Raw genomic sequence first — 18,997 nt, forward strand, 5'->3', positions numbered from 1 at the left:
TGGAGTCCCAGGATTGAGTCTCACATCGAGCTTCCTGCATGGAGCCTGCTTCTCCCTCTGCCTATGTCTCCGCCTCTCTCTCTCTCTCTCTGTCTCTCATGAATAAATAAATAAAATCTAAAAGAAAATAAACTTCAGAGATTAACATATTTAAGAAATATGTTTATCAAAAATTTTCAGTACCTTGTGACTTATCTGACATAAATTTAACTAGATGTGTGCCCTTTTTTACTGATTAAAAATTAAGCACTTTAAATGAAAGAATAGAGAATCATAGTTCGTCGATCATTGTCTGAGAATATGGAATTTGTAGTTTGAATTTTCTTTCGGCAATGATGTTTATTTTCTTCTTCCTGTGATTGTTCCAGTCCCATGGCTGATTACAGATCTCCTTTTCCTTCTCTCTATTTATTTTATAACTCTGTCTTGACCACTTAGCTCTTTACAGCCTAGAATCCTACCATTTTGAGGAATATGGTTTTGTGAGAGTAGGGTGTTCAAGAAAGTGCTACTAATGTTTGCCTCTGGAATAAAAGAAGGTATGATTATAAATGAGTGGAAGACACATGTTGGAGAAGTTTACAGCCTTGGAAAAATGGAATAGAGTTCATAGTTTGAAAGAAATAGGAGTATTTGTATATAAAGGACAAGTAATAATCACTATTTGAGTTTTACATCTCTTATTTTGTTTGGCCTCGTTGGGTTTTCTACTAAAATTTTTAATGTTGGGCAGCGCGGGTGGTTCAGCAGTTTAGCGCTGCCTTCAGCCCAGGGCATGATCCTGGAGACCCGGGATCAAGTCCCACGTCGGGCTTCCTGCATGGAGCCTGCTTCTCCCTCTGCCTATATCTCTGCTTCTCTCCTCTCTCTCTCTCTCTCATGAATAAATAAATAAAATCTTAAAAAAAAATTTAATGTTGCCATGAGTAATAATTTATCTTAGCAGAACTGTTGTTTAGACTCAGTTACAGTTAAATATCTTTGTCAGTTATCTGAAAGCAATGACCAACATCCTTAAAATGAGGTATTATTTGATAAATTGTAAGAATTATAGTCTAAGAGATCATATATTTGAAAATTTTCTTTTAGAAATGTTTTCTATGAATGTTTGTTGACAAATTAGAACAAATGTATAATAAAATATGTAATTACTATTTTTTAGGTTTTTCTTATCTTTTGATAATATTTACCAAAAGATGTTTACAAGTAAACCTTTGTTAAGAATTCTAAAATTTATTTTGATTATGCTCAAAATTTAGTATGATATTCCTAGCTCTGTTGTGAAAAGATTTGAAAAAGGTTCTAGGGAAAGTGAGTGGATTTGTCTTATAATGATAACCTAATAGATACTTGAAGTAATATAAAGAGAAATGAAAGATAACTATTACTTTAATATGTATGTTTGAGATTTTTAGTCCCCCCCACAAAATTAAAAAACATCTGGACAGTTGAAGATACAAAAGTTTTACTGACTTGTGGACAGTTACTTAAACTCATTGTCTTAAATATTTAATAGTCCCTGGCAAAAGGCTTTATAATATTATCTTTTGAAGCTGTACTTTTATAATGAATATACTTTGGCAGAGTAAGTAAACTAATGGAATTTAAAAAAAAATAAAGCTGTTTAGTAAATGACAACTGATTTAATGATATCACAATTCTTTATGAAACATTTAGTTAGAATTCAAAACACTTCTTGGAATTTATTAATTAATCTTTATAACATTCTTCTGAGATTATTGCTTAAGGAGATAGGGCTGAACTACCCACTGACTTTTCATTTTTTCTGTGTTCTAAATGTAGTTTTCAACCTTATATATTGGAACTCTCATGATATTAGTCAAATCAGTGATCATCATTTGGATTTGATCTTGTATTTTTTTTTTAAGATTTTATTCATTTATTCATGAGATACACAGAGAGGAGAGAGAGAGAGAGGCAGAGACACAGGCAGAGGGCGAAGCAGACTCCATGCAGGGAGCCTGACGTGGGACGTGGGACTCTATCCCAGGTGTCCAGGAACAGGCCCTGGGCTGAAGGCGGCACTAAACTGCTGAGCCCCCCCAATCTTGTAGTTTTTGCTCAAGTTTTTGACCATCCTATTCTGCACTGCTTCATTAATTTCATTAGGGGTTACTTTGAATTGTTAAGTCTTTATTTGGAAACACCCTTGCAGATGCCCTTAAATAATATAAACTCAAAAAAAAAAAAAAAAGAGAGAGAGAGAGAAGAAATATGTAAAGGGTTTCTTTTCCCCCTCTGTTGAGCATTTTGTGTTTCGTATAATTCCTGACACTTGGAATACCCAAATCTTTGTCATACAGTGGTTTAAAACTTTATGTGCCAACTATGTGGTAAAGACATTTTTCTTTGCCTCAGATATAATATAGAGAATACAAGAGAAAGATTGTTAATTATGTTTCTTCTTAAAAATTAGCATTAAAGTTCAATTTTTAACTATAAAGAATTTTCCATGTGTGTATTGATGTTCAGGGAACTGCACAAATGATTAATGTTTTTACTTCTTCCTATAGGGACAGTCTTTGATTCTTGCTAGAAAATTTTTCAAATGAGAGTGTGATTATAGAAATCCTATTTGTATTCATTTTTAATTTCTCTTTCTCTAGATTTGGGGGGCATGTTAAATGCTTATAATATTATCACTTTTTTAGACTAATATTTTGTGATTTTTATAGATTAATATTTTCTCCAAGTAGTGTAATTTACTCCTATATTCCTGTAATTTTTGTTAAGTCTTATTTTGGCAAGTTATCAAATGCAAAACTCTAATAAGGGGAAACAATCTATGGAATATTACAGTAAGATTATTGTTAGATAAATAGAATAATCTTTTCACTCTGTAGAAGTAAGATAGTATTGGTTAAAGAAGTTAAAGATAAAGATCGGACATTTTTGTGTTTTGGACTTGTGGCATTATAATGAGGCCCTGGAATTTTATGTGAGGTTAGAAACCACACTATGTGCTAATTGCCGTAGAATGGCAAGAAAATAAACATGTGTATAGCACTTAGTTGTTAAGACAGTAGGCCCTTATACAGAGCCCCAAATGAATTAACAAACCATCTACTGAAATGTTTCCACTTCCATGTACTTTATTTATATATTTCAGACCAGTCAGCAATTGACTGAGAAGATGAAATGTTTACTAAATCTCTTTAATAAACATGATTAAGAGAGGAAAACTTATAAACATGATGGCAGTATACATTTTTATGTGTTGTCATATCTTTGAAATTTTATGTAAGTTGGACATAAATAGTCTAGTATCTGTATGTATAAGTCTGTTTTTCAACATATTTTTCTCTGCACATTATAGAGCCTTTATAGCTTATATAACTTAACTCATGTGTTCTGTTGTCTCTATTCTAGATGAATAAAATTGGCTTTAATCTTTTTATAAAAGCTTTACCGAGATATTTATATACTGTAAGTTCACCTGTTTAAAGTGTACAATTCAGTGATTGTTAGAATATATACAGAGTTCTGCAATCATTACCATAATCTAATTTTAGAACATTCACATTACCATAGAAAGAAACTTTGTACCCATTAGCAGTTATTCCCCATGGCCCCTGGATTCAGTCTTATATCTACATCTCTCATAATAATTTCAATGATATTCAGGTATTACGGCTACAGATGATATAATTGTTCTTAAATAAATAATCTATGTCTTTGTTCTCTGACATATGTAATGGAAGTCATAATAAGTCTATTTTGATTTCTTACTGCTATGTATTTCTCTTTTGCAGGCACTGTAAAAAGGGTCTTTCAAGCTTTTGTTATTTATTTGTTCTAGATATAACTGTTTTGGGGTCAGTTCTTTAAAATGTCAATTTTTTTATTTGGATGGATGACATACAGTAGATGAAGTTTTTAAAATATATATATTTGGTAAAGTGGGATGAAAAAATAAAAAGCATTTCCCTTCCAGTACTTAGGAAGGCAAGTTTATATATAAATTCATATTTGCTGTTACCCAATTTGAGACCAATACAGGTTTCTCAGCTGTTAAGTATAGCACATTTGTCTTTAACCTCTTGTATCCATCATGTGTTTTCTCTTTACCCCTTAGAACTAGCTCCTGGAAGCAGGAAGGGACTTCCCCTCTAGACTTCTAGGACATATTAATACTATCTTTTTCTCTGACATTGTCCTGATATTAGCAAATCCTAGATAGTTATAAGATGTTATAAAAGACAGATTGCTGCTTTTCCAAATTGTGTTCCTCTTGTCCTCCATACAGATTTCTGGCGCCAGTTTTTCTAGTCATTTTGATATTCTTTTTTCAAAGTCTTTCTTCATTCTATAAAGAATTTAAGATGATATTATATCATTATAGTATTGTTAAGTTTAAAGGAATGTCAAAAACAATCAAATAGAACATAAAATGTACAATAACCCACCAAAAATTTCCTAGTTCAACTATTGTAGAAAGATACGCATGTAATAAAGTAAAAGAGCATCATCTATTTCATTATTCATTCCTCAAAAATATTTTTACACTTACATAGCTTCTTATAAGGTTAACATTTATTTATTTAATTTGACATCTGTAATAAACTAAATTGAATCTTTAGAATATTATTTTACTTGTGAATATAGCTAGCATTTCTCAGGTAGATTGATATTCTTAGAGTGGTAGTTTTTAATCTTGTCTTAGTTTTGAACCCTCCCAGAAAAATTTATTTACTCATAAATTGTTCATTTAATTTTTGGAAGTTTATAGATTTGAAAAGACTTTTTGCTAATTCTTGGAGACCAGGTCAAGAACCTCTGTCATAGTAAATAGTGAATTAAATTGATACATAGTCTAGTTACAGTTCCATATTAAAAATTGTCTTTTCTGAATTTCCAAAACTTTTCCGATTGTGAATATATATTTACTTTCTTCAATTAAGAATTGATTTTTGTAAAAATATATTAGAGTGGGGAGTCAGATTCAGTAGTGAGATAATGTGGTTTCAGGCCAATGATAAACAGAATTCTGTAACATTCAAATATCTTCATTTGCTTTCTCCTAAGAATATGTGTATATTTCGACTACCTTAATTAACCAACAGCCTTTAAATACTGTTGCTCTTTTATAAATATTCCGTTATGTCTGTCATGGTGGTCATTGTGATATTTTTAGGTAGACTTGTAGCATTTTCTCTTTCTCAAATGAGCTGAATTGGGACTATACTTTGTGGGAAGTTTTTTATAAAGTATGTAGACATTGCTAAGAATTGGAATGTCCACTGACTTATTAGTTTCACAGATGCTTCCATAATACTTAGTGTACTCTTGGGTATATTAAATTATCATATCCTGACAGGAATCCTGAAACATGCCATTCTTATATAGCCATATTTCTGAGAACTAATGCAGGGTATCAGCGAACCATATCTGACATGCCATGTTAATTTCCATAACTATTATTACTGGAGTTGGTAGTATTTCTAAGGCATAAAAAATCTTAATAAACCTACCAAGTAAAAAGGTAAAATATCTGCCTTATCATTAGGTTTCCAATTATGACTTCCTTCAAGCTCAGTTAACTCATTTCAAAAATAATCAGAAACATCTTTTTTCTGCTGTCATGGATTATAAAATAGTTATTTAAGTATCCAGTATATCAAAACACAATATTTTGATTTATTCTATTTTCATTGTGTCTAGTGTTCATATTGTGAATGAGAACCTCATTCTGCCATCTCATAACATATTTACGTATACATATGATTTCTGCCATAAGTAGAAAAGAAGCAGCTGACAGATACATAGGTTAATTTGCTTTTTAAAATTGCAGCAAGTTGTTCTGTGATTCTTTTGTGTGTTTGGGGCTATTTCGTAGAGAAAGAATTTGTCAAGCAACATTTAAGGAACATTGGCCTTTTGTACCCTTTTCTAAATAAACTTAAACAGAAACCTGTCAACTCAATAATAAAATATTTCTTTGTAAATTCTCACCTGTAAATTATTGATAATGGAAGGAGCACCTTTTTCATCCTCACATCCCCTTCCCCTCTACACAGCTTTTAGATTGTAGATAAACTTCCCAGCTCAGTAATTAACTGAGCTCAGTCATTGCACCCCATATCATGTGATTTTTTTTTCCAGTGGAATACATTATTAGAGCACTTACCCAGCCAGTCTAGCTGCAGCAGCCCAGGCGGCAACAGCAGTGCCATTTTTCACAAAGAAAATGTTGAACAGGAGCCAAATGTTTGGTGGCAGTCTGTTGCTAGGAAATCAAGGTCCTGAGGCGATTAATGACAAAGCAAGCAATAACAAGAAGGCAGAATTACAGATTTAAAAGAGAAAAAAGTGGTTGGTGTTATAATTACCCAAAGAAATCCGCACTCATTAAATTGGCTGTTTTTATGATTGACTTTAATTGGAGGTTAGCTCAGATATTTAGCTCCTTTCCCACCCCTTTAAACACACACAGGCACATAATCTGTAGAACTGCAGACTTGTTTTTCTAAGCATTGAGAGGAGCTTGCCCTGTAATTTGATCCCCACTGACAGATGCATTTTCTATGCTGCCATTTTGAATTAACCTATTGTAGAACAATTTTCTTCAGCCCTGTTGAATAAAACATCCAGTCTGATTACCTCCGATGGATTTGATAGAGTAAAAGAATGTACTTCTCATTGAAGTAGATTGTTTGCATGGACTCTACTGATTTTGAACTTTGCCAATAAGCACAATCATTTGTAATAAATTTTCAAAGAAATTTGTGGGGAAAGGTAATGAGAGTCACCGTTTCATAGTTTAATGTTTGGGCACCTGCATCAAAACAGTACTAGTCTTACAAGATTGTTATTTTTCCAATAAGATGTTCATAGACATTTAAAAATTTTTTTCTGAATCTCCATTTAGACTGTTGATATTTTTAGGAATAGAATCTTCTATTTATGTGCTCTAAAACGATCATTTCCTCCCCACCAACAGTGTTTTAATTACAGGACTCAATGTGACTCAAAGCACTCAATTATAAAAAAATATTTTATAATTTTTTTAATTATAAAAAATATTTTAATATATAAAATATTTAAAATGATGTTAAGATCTGCTCATTTCAGTCTGTGACGTGTTTAAAAAATAATTTTTTTATTTGAATTTTCTGGGATTTGATAAAGCATATTACCAAAAAAGCATTGATTAGTTTTCCTGTACAATACCAGAGGAAGCATCACAGTTTATTTACCTTTCAGAAGCCTTAAGAATAAAGTTACATGATGCCACTGTGCTCCAGATTTCTAATCAAACCCTGGAACAAAAGAGCCAAGCACATTCTATCTGACAATACACACACTGCTAATCAGATGCCAATGCCAAGCTGTCTGCTTTGTTAAATACTTAGCTTCCTAGAGGCAAGAAGACAGCTGCTATAAGTATGATGAAATTTGGTAGTTCAATCTATTTTTACTACCCTTGGGCTACTAAGATAGTGTTAATTTAGACCACCCCAATTTGTACACTTTAGGGAGTTTTTTAAAGAGTTTGTAATTAAAATGATAAAACATCATTATTACATTGAAGACCTTCTATAAGTTTTACATTTGGCAGTTACCTACTGAGATAACCCCAGCATGTAATTTACAATGATGTAATGGTTGTAATTGCATTTTGGAAAAAAAGAGGAGCTATAAGAGACAAGTGCTTCCTTCAGAAGTGTTTTGATATCTGCTTCGATATCATTTAAGTCTACTTCTATCCCAAAATTGCCTACCTATAATTGACTGTAGCAGCCATAAACATTTAGATATTATACAAATATTTTTTTAATGTTATCAACACAGATACTACCACCAGGGGGAGAAAGCTAAACTTAAAAGTCTTTAACTGATGTTACTGCCAGCAAGTAGATTGTACTGCTTAGACCGATATAGTTAACCACCTTACCAGATGACACTGCCTTTGGGGACATGATTCTAAAATTGTACATGAAATCTGTACAGACTTTTAACACACTATTTAAGTGTAAGTAAAAAGGAAACTTTCCTACCTCATGTTTTGTTGTGTTTTGTTTTTTGTTTTTTGTTTTTTTATTAGAGTACAAATTAGCAGTCTGAAGATTTTTATTGTTCTTGTATTATCTGTTGTTCTGTTTGAGGAACTATCCTTCTGAAATTGAATCTGTGATACTGGGCAGCTATCCTATAAGATATTTTTTTAGTTTATTGTCATTGCAATATAGTTTTGTTTTAATATCTCTCTAATAAACCATTAACAATTCAATCCTAAACATAATCTGTGAGCAAAGATTGTGGATTCTTCCCTTGGAGAACATTTTATAAATGTAGAAAACAGGTGCTTGGGATGAGAACCCAACTCTAAACCATGAACAATGTCAAGATTAATCTCATAGTCTCACATGTTTTATAGTAATGCCATAAAAGCTAATTAAAGAACATAGGTGACTTTCTCCAGTCTAGAACTTTTAAGTGATAGATTATAAGCTCTCAATGCTAATAACTTTTAAGCTGTGACTCTCCTTACAGTGTTAGGCTTTATTCTGTGAAGAATCATGATATTTACATTTTTAATCATTTTTAATGAGTTTCAGTCATTTCAGATATTAAAATTACAAAAGATGGGTAGGGTAAGGAAAATAGTTGACTACAAAGAGGACACACAGATTAATTTTTAGGGTTATAGAACTATTCTGCATACTACTACTATAGGGTAGATACTTGATACTGTGCATTTTTAAAGTCAGAACTGTACATCAAAGGAGTTAACTGTAATATATGCAAAATTTTTTAAGTGTTGTGAATCCTAGGATGTAGTACAGTCTGTGACAAATGACTCTACCTCTATTACAAATATGTAACATTACCTCACTTGAAGGGGTGGGTGAGAAAAAGGAGCCATCCTAAGTAAGTTTGGAAAATGGTGTCTTGACTGGAAAATGTGAAGCTGAAGACAAAAGAACATTACAGAAGCACTGTATTTTAGTTGGTAAATTTGTTTCTTTCAAGGGCATGGGTTAATAATTCTGAACCTGCTTTGCATATATACTGAGGTTGAACTAGTATCTAAATAAATGATGATGTTGGGATTCACATTTCACACGTGAGAGTGGGAAATTACAGATAAACAAGAGAAGCAAGGGGGAGAGTTGGAGTAAAACCCTGTGTTATTGGATTAGAGTTGGCGATAATCTTACAAATTTATGTTTAGGGCAGCTGTGGTGGCCCAACGGTTTAGCGCCGCCTTCAGCCTCGGGTGTGATCCTGGAGACCTGGGATCGAGTCCCATGTCAGGCTCCCTGAATATTTTTTTTTTTAATTTATTTACGATAGTCACACACACACAGAGAGAGAGGCAGAGACATAGGCAGAGGGAGAAGCAGGCTCCATGCACCGGGAGCCCAACATGGGATTCGATCCCGGGTCTCCAGGATCGGGCCCTGAGCCAAAGGCAGGCGCTAAACCACTGCGCCATCCAGGGATCCCAGGCTCCCTGAATAGAGCCTGCTTCCCCCTCTGCCTGTGTCTCTGCCTCTCTCTCTCTTTCTCTGTGTCTGTCACAAATAAATAAGTAAAAATCTTTTTTAAAAAATTTATGTTTAGCTTAATGTATATAAATGGATAAATGCAAATATAATTATAGATACATATTTATACATGGATTAGATACAGACATATATTTCCTAGTTTTGTTCACTGAGAAGGCTTAGAAGCAGTTATATGCCAATAGTGACAAACATACCTCACACCTTCATCTGGGTTTGTAAATACCATTCTCCAATAAAAGGATCTAGGGTTCTTTGGAGAAGAGGCTGATTCTAGGGCTAGGACAGGGGAAAATGCAACATGAACACAGAGTGTCTTATATTCTTCCCCCAAACACATAGCCCTAATCTAATCATGAGAAAAACATCAGACAAATCCAAACAGATGGACATTCTACAAAATACCTAAAGAATATTCCTCAAAATTGTCAAGGTCACAAAAACAAGGAAAGACTGAGAACTAGTCACTGACAAGAGGAGGCTAAGGAGACGTGACAGCTAAATACAAAGTGGTTTCTTGGATTGGATCCAGAACAACAACAAAAAAGGGGTATTAGTGTGAAAACTGGTGAAATCTAAATTGAGTCTGGACTTTAGTTAATAGTAATGCAACGAAGTTGTTTTCGTAGTTTTGACAAATGTACAGTGGTAATATGTTAACATAGGGCAAACTGGTATATGGGAACTCTATTTATTATGTTTGGAGTTTTTCTATAAATCTAAAATTTCTTCCAAATAAAACTTTAAAATAAAAAATATGTGTACCTCACCTAACTTAAGAAACAGAACTTTATTAGTACCTTTGAATCTCTATGTGCTCCTCGTGATCCCATGTCTTTTTCCACATCAAAGGTAACCATGGCATCTTGAATTTTGTGGTTATTATTACCATACTTTATAGCTTAACCACATATGTATTCCTGATCATTCTATTATATCTCTTCAGCTCTTGTATAGTTACCATATCTTTATCTTCTTCACTATATTCTTGATACTTTCTCCAGATCTCCTTTATCATGTTTATCTTTGTGGTGGTGTCTAATATTCTGTTTTATCTGTCCACTGAGTTTTAATATACATTTCTTTTTTTTAATTCAGTTCTTTCTCTCCTATCTGCTTCTTTCATCATTTTGATAAACTCTTCACTGCTTTCTATATTTATAATAATTTTATTTTTTAAATACATTAAACTTACTATTTTCTATTTTGTGCCTAGCCTAATATTTAAACTTTTGCTGTTCTGATTTTGTTGTCTGTTGTTTTTCTAGCTCGTACTTCAGGCTGCCTCACTTTTTGTATGTGAGCTCATGTTCATTATTTGTGGTACTTTTCAAGGCTGACATGAAGATATGTTTCCAAAAAGGATCTGCATTTGAATCTGCCAAGAGCCTGGGGATACTGTCAACCTGGGAACACACTGAAATAAATTTTAGGCTTGAGTTTTGTAGGCTGCATAGGTATCATGAGTTCCAGATCCATAAACTTTCATGAGGGTGGGCTTCTGCTTAAACTTTCGGGGAAGATATTTTTACTTCTACCCAGCATCAAGTTTGAAACAGGCAAATTACCTTGCTGATTCTTCTGTGGGATAGGTGTAGTTCTAAGTTCTACTAAACATGCAACTTTATATAGAGATCTCCAATTAGACTCCCTGTGTTCAGTATACCTAGGATTTCTCTCCTCGATCTTGGGCTCAGTAGTATGCTGGTAAATATTTTAAAACTGGTTCTCCAAAGGGCAAAAAAAAGTCCTGGTTTGTACTATTTTTGAATTTTACATTATGGTTGATTTCAAGCTACCAATGTGAAGTCACTGAACATGAATTTGGGTAAAGATATGTATAGGTAGTTTTCACAAGCTGGCTCCAGCATACCACTGCCAGCTCTCTGTACATGGCTGTGAAAACTGTGCTCAGTTCATGGGTTTGCCATATCCCCTGAATGAAAGACATCTGAGTGTTTGCTTACCTCCCTGGATTTCCATTTTACTTCATTTTAGTTTTCTAAGTATTCTGTGTCAACCAAGTAATATAATTAAAACAAAAAAGATTCTTACCATTTATTGATGTTTTTAGCAGAGGTCTGTGTTATAGTACTTAAGTCAGCTTTACTGTCAGAAATGAAATTCCTTCCTCTTGTTTGTGAGTGTAATTTATTGTTTTTTAATTGTAAACATACATGATGATTACATTATACTTGAGAAATATTTTTTAAAAAGTATATTAAATTCCCCCACAGTTCCATCATACATGTTTATATTTTGTGCACACTTGTCTTTTTGAGTTTTTATACAATTTGCATTGTACTTTATCTACTATTTCATATGACTTTCATTTCATAATTTTAAAGGATGTTTAAATATGTCGCTAAATATTCCTCCACAATATCCCACACAAATTATACATGAGAATAAAAATAAAGGTCTATACAGATGAGAATTAATTTAATCCAGGAATCCAATCTTTTCATCATATAAAAATAATTTTCTTAGATTATTCATTGCAGCATATTAATGATTGCAAAATACTAGAAACTATATAAATGGCCAACCATAGGAGATTGGTTGAATAAGCCTATGGTACTACATACAATAGTCTAGTATGGCATGATCTCCTGGAAATGTTACATGAAAAGAAAAGCACAAAAGAGCATATATAGTGTTACCTTTTATGTAAGAAAAAGGAAAATTAAAACATGCGTATATGCAGAAAGGATAAAGCAGAAAACAAAATCAGTAACCTCAAGTGGTAGACTAGAAAGTGCAGTGGAAAAGATAATGAGGGGGCATGACACTTCTTGGAGTATTTTTTTGTGTGTGTAATTATGGTAGCACATTAATATCACCTATTCAAAAGGTTGAATAAAAATATTATCAGTAGGGTATGGGACCTAAAACTGTAAGCAGACTTAAACAAATGAACTTAATTGGCAAAAGTGAAATGAATACTATAATCACAGTGAAGATAAGAAAGAAAAGAAGGAAGAAGGGAGGACTAATCCAAGTAATTTATGTGCACAAAGTTGGACTATATAGATCTTCAATTTGGGGCAGAGTAGCAGAGGAAGAAATTATTAGAAAAACAAATACTAAATCCTTTTTAGTAGATTTGTTTAACGGGCAAACTAATTCTAAAACTTTTTTGAGCACAGGAGTAAATGAGTTGATATCCATTAGGGACCTGTGTTCTTACTATGGAAAAAGACATGCAATGTGGAGTGGGAGACCCTGGGGGATGGATTATATTAGAGGTGTCTGTAAAGATATAATGAATTCCTCTTTTGGATAGTTTGTTATGGTATAGAAATGAATCAGATTGTTGTATATTGATATTGTATCCTCCATCTTTATGGATTTTTTTAAGAGTTTTTGGTGGAATCTTTAGAGTTTCTGTATAAAATAATTGTGTTACCTGTAAATAGTAATAGTTTTACCTCTTCCTTTGGATTTGGATGCCTTTATTTCATTTTCTTGCCTAATAGCTCTGGCTAGGATTTTCAAACTATTGAATAAAAGTAGTGAGAGTGGATGTCTTTGTCTTATTTCTGATCCTATTAGAGGAAAAGTTTTCAGCATTTCATCATTGAGTATGATGTTAGCTGTTGACCTGTCATATATGGCCTTTATTATGTAGATATGCATTCCATCTATACCCAGTTTTAGTTTTTATCATAAATGGTGTTGAATAATGTCACATGCTTTTTCTGCTATGAAATGATTGTATGATAGTTTGCCTTCATTTTCCTAATGTGTGTAACGTTTAATGATTGGTAGGTGTTGAACCATATTTCCATCCCCAGAATAAAACCCACTTAATCACCATGGATGATCCTTTCAATGCCATATTGAATTTCATTTGCTAATATTTCACTGAGGATATTTGCATCTATTTTCATCAAGAATATTGGCCTATAATTCTTTTCTTGTGGTGCTGTTGTCTGATTTTGGTGTCAGGGTAATACTGGCCCCATAAAATGAATTTTGAAGTATTTCCTTCCTTTTTTTTTTTTTTTTTTTTTTTTTTTTTTTGAGAAGGACAGGTATTAAATCTTCTTTAAGTGTTTTGTAAAAGTCACCAGTGAAGCCATCTGGCTTTAGACTTTTGTTTGATGGCAGGTTTTAAACTACTGATTCCGTCTCCTTGCTAGTAATGGTCTATTCAGATGTTCCATTTCTTCATGATTTAGTCTTGGAAAATTGAATGTTCCTAAGAATTTATCCATTTTTTTCTAGGTCCAATTTGTTAGCTATACTTGTTCATAGTAGTTTCTTCTAATCCTTTCAATTTCTGTGGTTTCAGTTGTAATCTCTTCTTTACTTTCTCCTTTTATTTATTTGAATTCTCTAGCTCAAGGTTAGTCAATCTTGTTTATCTTTTCAAAGAACTAGCACTTAGTGTCACTGATATTTTCTATTATCTTTTTCATCTGTTTCATTTTTTTTTTAAGTTCTCTTTATGCCTAACATTTGGCTTGAGCTTACAACCAGAAGAGAGTTGCATGCCCCACCAACTGATCCAGCCAGGCACCCTTCTCCTGTTTCATTTATTTTCACTTGGATCTTTGTTATTTCATTTCTTCTATGAACTTCAAGCTAATATTTTTTTCTATTTCAGGTGTAAAGTTAGATTATTTGATATTTTTGTTAATTTGAGAGGTAGGTAATGAACTTCCCTCTAAGAACTGCTTTTCTTTCATCCCACAGATTTTGGAAGCTGTTATTTCCATTTTCATTTCTCTGCAGGTATCTTTGATTTCTCCTTTGATTTCTTTGTTGACCCATTGGTTATTCAGTAGTTTAATCTGCACATACTTGTGACTTTTCTAGTTTTCTTCCTGTAACTGATTTCTAGTCTCACACCATTGTGGTCAGAAAAGAGGCATGACATGATTTCAGTGCTCATAAATTTGTTGAGACTTGTATTGTGACCTAATATATGATCTATACTGAAGAATGTTTTCTATGTGCACTTGAGAACAATTTAGATGAAATGTTCTGTGTATATCTATTATGTCCATCTGGCCTAATGTGTCATTTAAGGTTGATGTTTCTTTATTGCTTTTCTGTCTGAAAGATCTATCCATTGATTGAAGTGAGGTATTAAGGTTCCCCATTATTGTATTGCTGCCAGTTTCTCTCTATAGGTCTATTAATATTTGCTTTTTGTATTCAGGTGCTCTTAGGTTGCATGCATAAATATTTACAAATGCTGCATCCTTTTGTTGGAGTGACCTCTTTATAATCATGTAATGCTATTCTTTGTCTTTTATTATATTCTTTGTTTTAAGACCTATTTTGTTTGATATAAGTATAACTACCCTAGTTGTCTTTTGATTTCCATTAATGTGGAACACCTTTTTCCATCACTTTACTTTCAGTTTATGTATGTCCTTACATCTTAGGTAAGTGTATTATAAGCAGTATATAGCTAGGTCTTTTTCCTTTTTTTTTTTTTTTTTTTTTTTTTAAAGAAGATTTTATTTATTCATGAGAGACACAGAGAGAGGCAGAGACACACTCTGAAAGAAAAGCAGACTCCCTGTAGGGAGCCTGATGCAGGACTAAATCCTGGGTTTCAGGATCAGCCCTGAGCCAAAGGCAGATGCTCAACCACTGAGCCACCCAGGTGCCCCAGGTCCTTTTGTTTTGTTTTGTTTTGTTTTAATTCATTCAGCCCTTGTCTTTTGGTTGGTGAATTTAGTCCATTTATATTTAAAGATATGTTCTTACTGCCATTTTCTTCATTGTTTTCTGGCTGTTTTGTACTTCCTCTGTGTTCCTTTCTTGTGCTGTCTTCCCTTCTGGTGATGACTTTCTTTAGTGTTATGCTTAGATTCCTTTATATTATATTTTATGTATCCACTACAGGTTTTGCTTTGTGGTTACCATGAAGCTGATATATAACAGCCCAGATATATATAGCAGTTTTTAAAAAATGTGATAGCAAGTTAAGTTGAATGCATTCTAAAACTCTATATTTTTATCTGGCCCCCCAAATTTAATGATTCTGATGTCACATTTTACATCTCTTTATTTTGTGTATCTTAACTGATTATTGTAGTTATGGTTATTTTTACTACTTTTGTATTTTAACTATTATAATAGTTTTGTAAATGATTAATCCCCTATCTTACTTACACTTACCAGTTAGATTTCTACTGTTATATGTTTTCTTATTACTAATTAATGCTTTCCATTAAGCTTAAAGAAGTACCTTTAACATTTCTTATAATATCAGTTTAGTGGTAGTGAGCATCTTTAACTTTTGCTTGTTTGGAAAACTCTATCTTACCGTCAATTCTGAACAATAATCTTGCAGAGTAAAGTATTCTAGGTTGGAAGTTTTTCCCCTTCAGTACTATGAATATATTTTGCCACTGCCTCTGGTCTACAAAATTTCTGTTGAAAAATCTGCATAAAGTGTTATGGGGGTTTCATTGTGCATAACAACTTGTTTTTCTCTTGTAGTTTTTAAGATTATCTCTTTAATCTGTAACTTTTGACATTTTAATTATAATGTGTCTTGGTGTGGATCTCTTTGCATTCTTATCTGGACCTCTGTGGGCTTCTAGATCTGGGCATCTGTTTCATGCCCCAGGTTAGGGACATTTTCAGTCATATTTTTTCAATAAGTTTTCTGCCCCTTTTTCTCTCTTCTCCTTTTGGGACCTCTATAATGCAAATGATATTCCACTCAATATTTCCCTTAAGCTAGCCTCACTTTTTAAAAATTCTTTTTTCTTTTTGATACTCTGGGTCAGTTCTACTCTCCTGTCTTCTAAATCTTTGATCTTTTCTTTTGCTTCTTCTAGTTTATTTTTCAGCTCAATTATTATATTCCTCAGCTCTGTGAATTCTGTTTGGTACTTTCTTATACTTTCTGTCTCTATGGAAGTTCTCACTGTGTTCATTTACCCTTTCTCAAGTTCAATGAGCATCTTATGACCATTACTTTGAATTTTTTATTGAATAAATTACTTCTCTCCCTATCATTTTTTTTCCCCTCAGATTTTATCTAGTTCTATTGTATGGAACTTAGTGCTCTCTTTCCTCATTTACATGACTTTCTGTTAGTTTTTATGTGTTAGCTGAAATAGCTACCTCTCCCAGTCTTGAAGGAGTGACTTCCTGTAGGAGATGAAACTTACCTTTGAACCTAGCTTGTGGTTATCTCTCAAACCTTTGTGATTGTGTAAGCAACCTGATTTATTCTTGATAAGTCCCAGTTATTGAGGGTGTGCCAAGATCTGTCAGTGTTCAGAAGAAAGGATCTCAAAACTGTGGCTTTAGATGAGTGTATAAGCTCCTTTTGGAGAGGTACCAACAAGCCAAGGGAGAGTGTGAAGATGGGGACCCCTGACCTATTTTCCCTGAGACTACCACTATAATATCTAGATGTGTGGCAAGCCTGAAGCCTGTTGCTCAGGCTGAAACTCAAGGACAAGTAAATAAGCCTTTTCAGAGAAAGATTGGGAATGTGTTTCAGTCTGTTGTCTGTGTGCCTTGATGTGGTAGCCTGCCAAAAACTCTCTCTGATTATTAAAGTCCCATGGAACTAGAAATGCAGGCCTTTTTGGCCACCAGAGAGTGTTCAGGGAGTGTCCCCTGTGTAGTCTGCTCATGCCTGCTAATCTCAGTGAGGCAGCAGTAAAGTGCAGGGCTAGTGCTTACCTGCTGGCTTTCTCAGTCAAGAGGTATGTGCTGACACTGTCATTGCAGAAGAGAACAAAAATGGCACCTATCAGAGTTCCCATCCTAAAGAGAGTCCCAACAGGCCCCTACCCCTCCAGCAGGCACTCTGAGATTAGCAAATGAATTTCCTTTACATACAGACTGTATTTTTAAACTACTGCTTTGCAGTGGTCATAGGGGCAGGTCAGTTTGCTGAAGAGCCTTTTAAGAAAAATATCTAAGTTCCTTTATTGTCCTTTGAGCTTCCTGGACATGAACCCCAGTAGTTTTCAAAGCCAGATGTTTTGGGGACTCATCTCTCCTCTGCAGGTCAGGCACTGGGGTACCTGCTATGTGGTACAAACCCATCAGTCCTCACAGAAAAATCTGTTTTTCAGATCTTCTTGATCTGAAACCCAGGGATGGGTTTTTGGTGAGACTACATCTCTGCCTCTACTACCTGTCTCAGTGTGTCCCTTTACCATTTGTTGCAAAAAAGTTGTACAGCTAGTTTTCAGGCCTTTTTCAGATGGGATTTTTCTATATGTAGCTCCACATGTATATTCCATATGTAGTTCCATGTGTAGATTCAATGTGTCCATGGGGAAAAAGTGAATTCAGAATTTTCCTATGCCACCATCTTGGTCCACCCTTCTTCCAGCCACTTTTCTAAGAGAATATTTTTGAAACCATTTAGGAAACTGATTTTGTGTTGTGTAATGTCTTATTACGTTGACTATATGCCTCTTATAGTACTAAATTATGTTACCTAAAATCACCTTCAGATTTAACACATGATAGTAGTTTAATATATAGTTATATATATAGCTCATATGCATATTAGTTAATGTATACATACACATGTGGTTTATACATAGTTTTGTTATAATTGCATCTCCCTTTAAATCTCTATGTTCTTTCCATTAATTATGAACTATTTTTATATGCATGCAAAATATGGTTAGAATTATTTGAAAATATCTGCAAATTCTTCAGACAAGTGTCTTTATTACCATAATTCATATCTGTTGTAGAAGTAGAGAAGGAAGAGATTAAAAATACATCTATCAAAAAATATCTATCAGCTCTTTCAGTCACATTGAGTGTAATATTAATGTATTTTAAAGCAAGAAAATTTTCATGAGAAGGGAGGAAAGAGAACAGAAGGAGGAACTCTTTAGTACAGAGAGAAATGTTTTGTTGTCAACCATAATTAATTTTACAAATAGAAAAAGAAAGCAAGTTTGACTAGTGGTATTCTGAATCTCCAAGTTTGAGATTGAGATTTGAGGGGCAGACTCCTCACTGAGCAGGGAGCCCAACATGGGGCTCGATCCAGGACCCTGTGATCATGACCTGAGCTGAAGGCAGATGCTTAACCAACTGAATCACCCAGGCATCCCAGGTCTTTTTTTCTTTTTTAACTAAATTTTTATTTTGAGATAATTAAAGATTCACATGCAATTGTAACAAATAATACAGAAAAATATCACATAGCCTTTACATAAGTTTTCCCAAGTTAACGTGTATAATATTATATAGTAGAATATTACAGCTATTATATTGACATTGATATAATCCAGAATACCAAACATATCCCTCACAAGGGTCCCTGATTGTCTTAATTCAGGCTACTGTGACAAAATACTGTAAACTGTAACTTAAACCCTATAACTTTGTTTCTCACAGTACTCAAGGTTGGGAATCATGCACTATGTCACCTTTTGATTGGCTTTTTTTTTACTCAGCATAGTCCTGGAGATTCCTCCAGATTGTTCCATATATCAGTGGTCCATTCT

General features: G+C 33.5%; 1 protein-coding gene and 1 long non-coding RNA gene across 10 annotated transcripts in view; one reads left to right on the forward strand and one right to left on the reverse strand.

The window, feature by feature from the left end:
- The window catches only part of ADK (adenosine kinase), a 508,004-nt gene that overhangs the window by 257,390 nt on the left and 231,617 nt on the right, over positions 1 to 18,997 (forward strand). The window lies entirely within an intron of this gene.
- On the reverse strand, positions 3,110 to 6,446 carry LOC111095491. The gene is made up of 3 exons (XR_005357970.1): positions 6,351 to 6,446; positions 6,149 to 6,247; positions 3,110 to 4,327 (listed from the first exon to the last, which is right to left on the reverse strand). It is a non-coding gene; the product is annotated as an uncharacterized LOC111095491 (long non-coding RNA).

This window comes from Canis lupus, chromosome 4 (genome assembly GCF_011100685.1).
Source record: "Canis lupus familiaris isolate Mischka breed German Shepherd chromosome 4, alternate assembly UU_Cfam_GSD_1.0, whole genome shotgun sequence".
Lineage (NCBI taxonomy): Eukaryota > Metazoa > Chordata > Mammalia > Carnivora > Canidae > Canis > Canis lupus.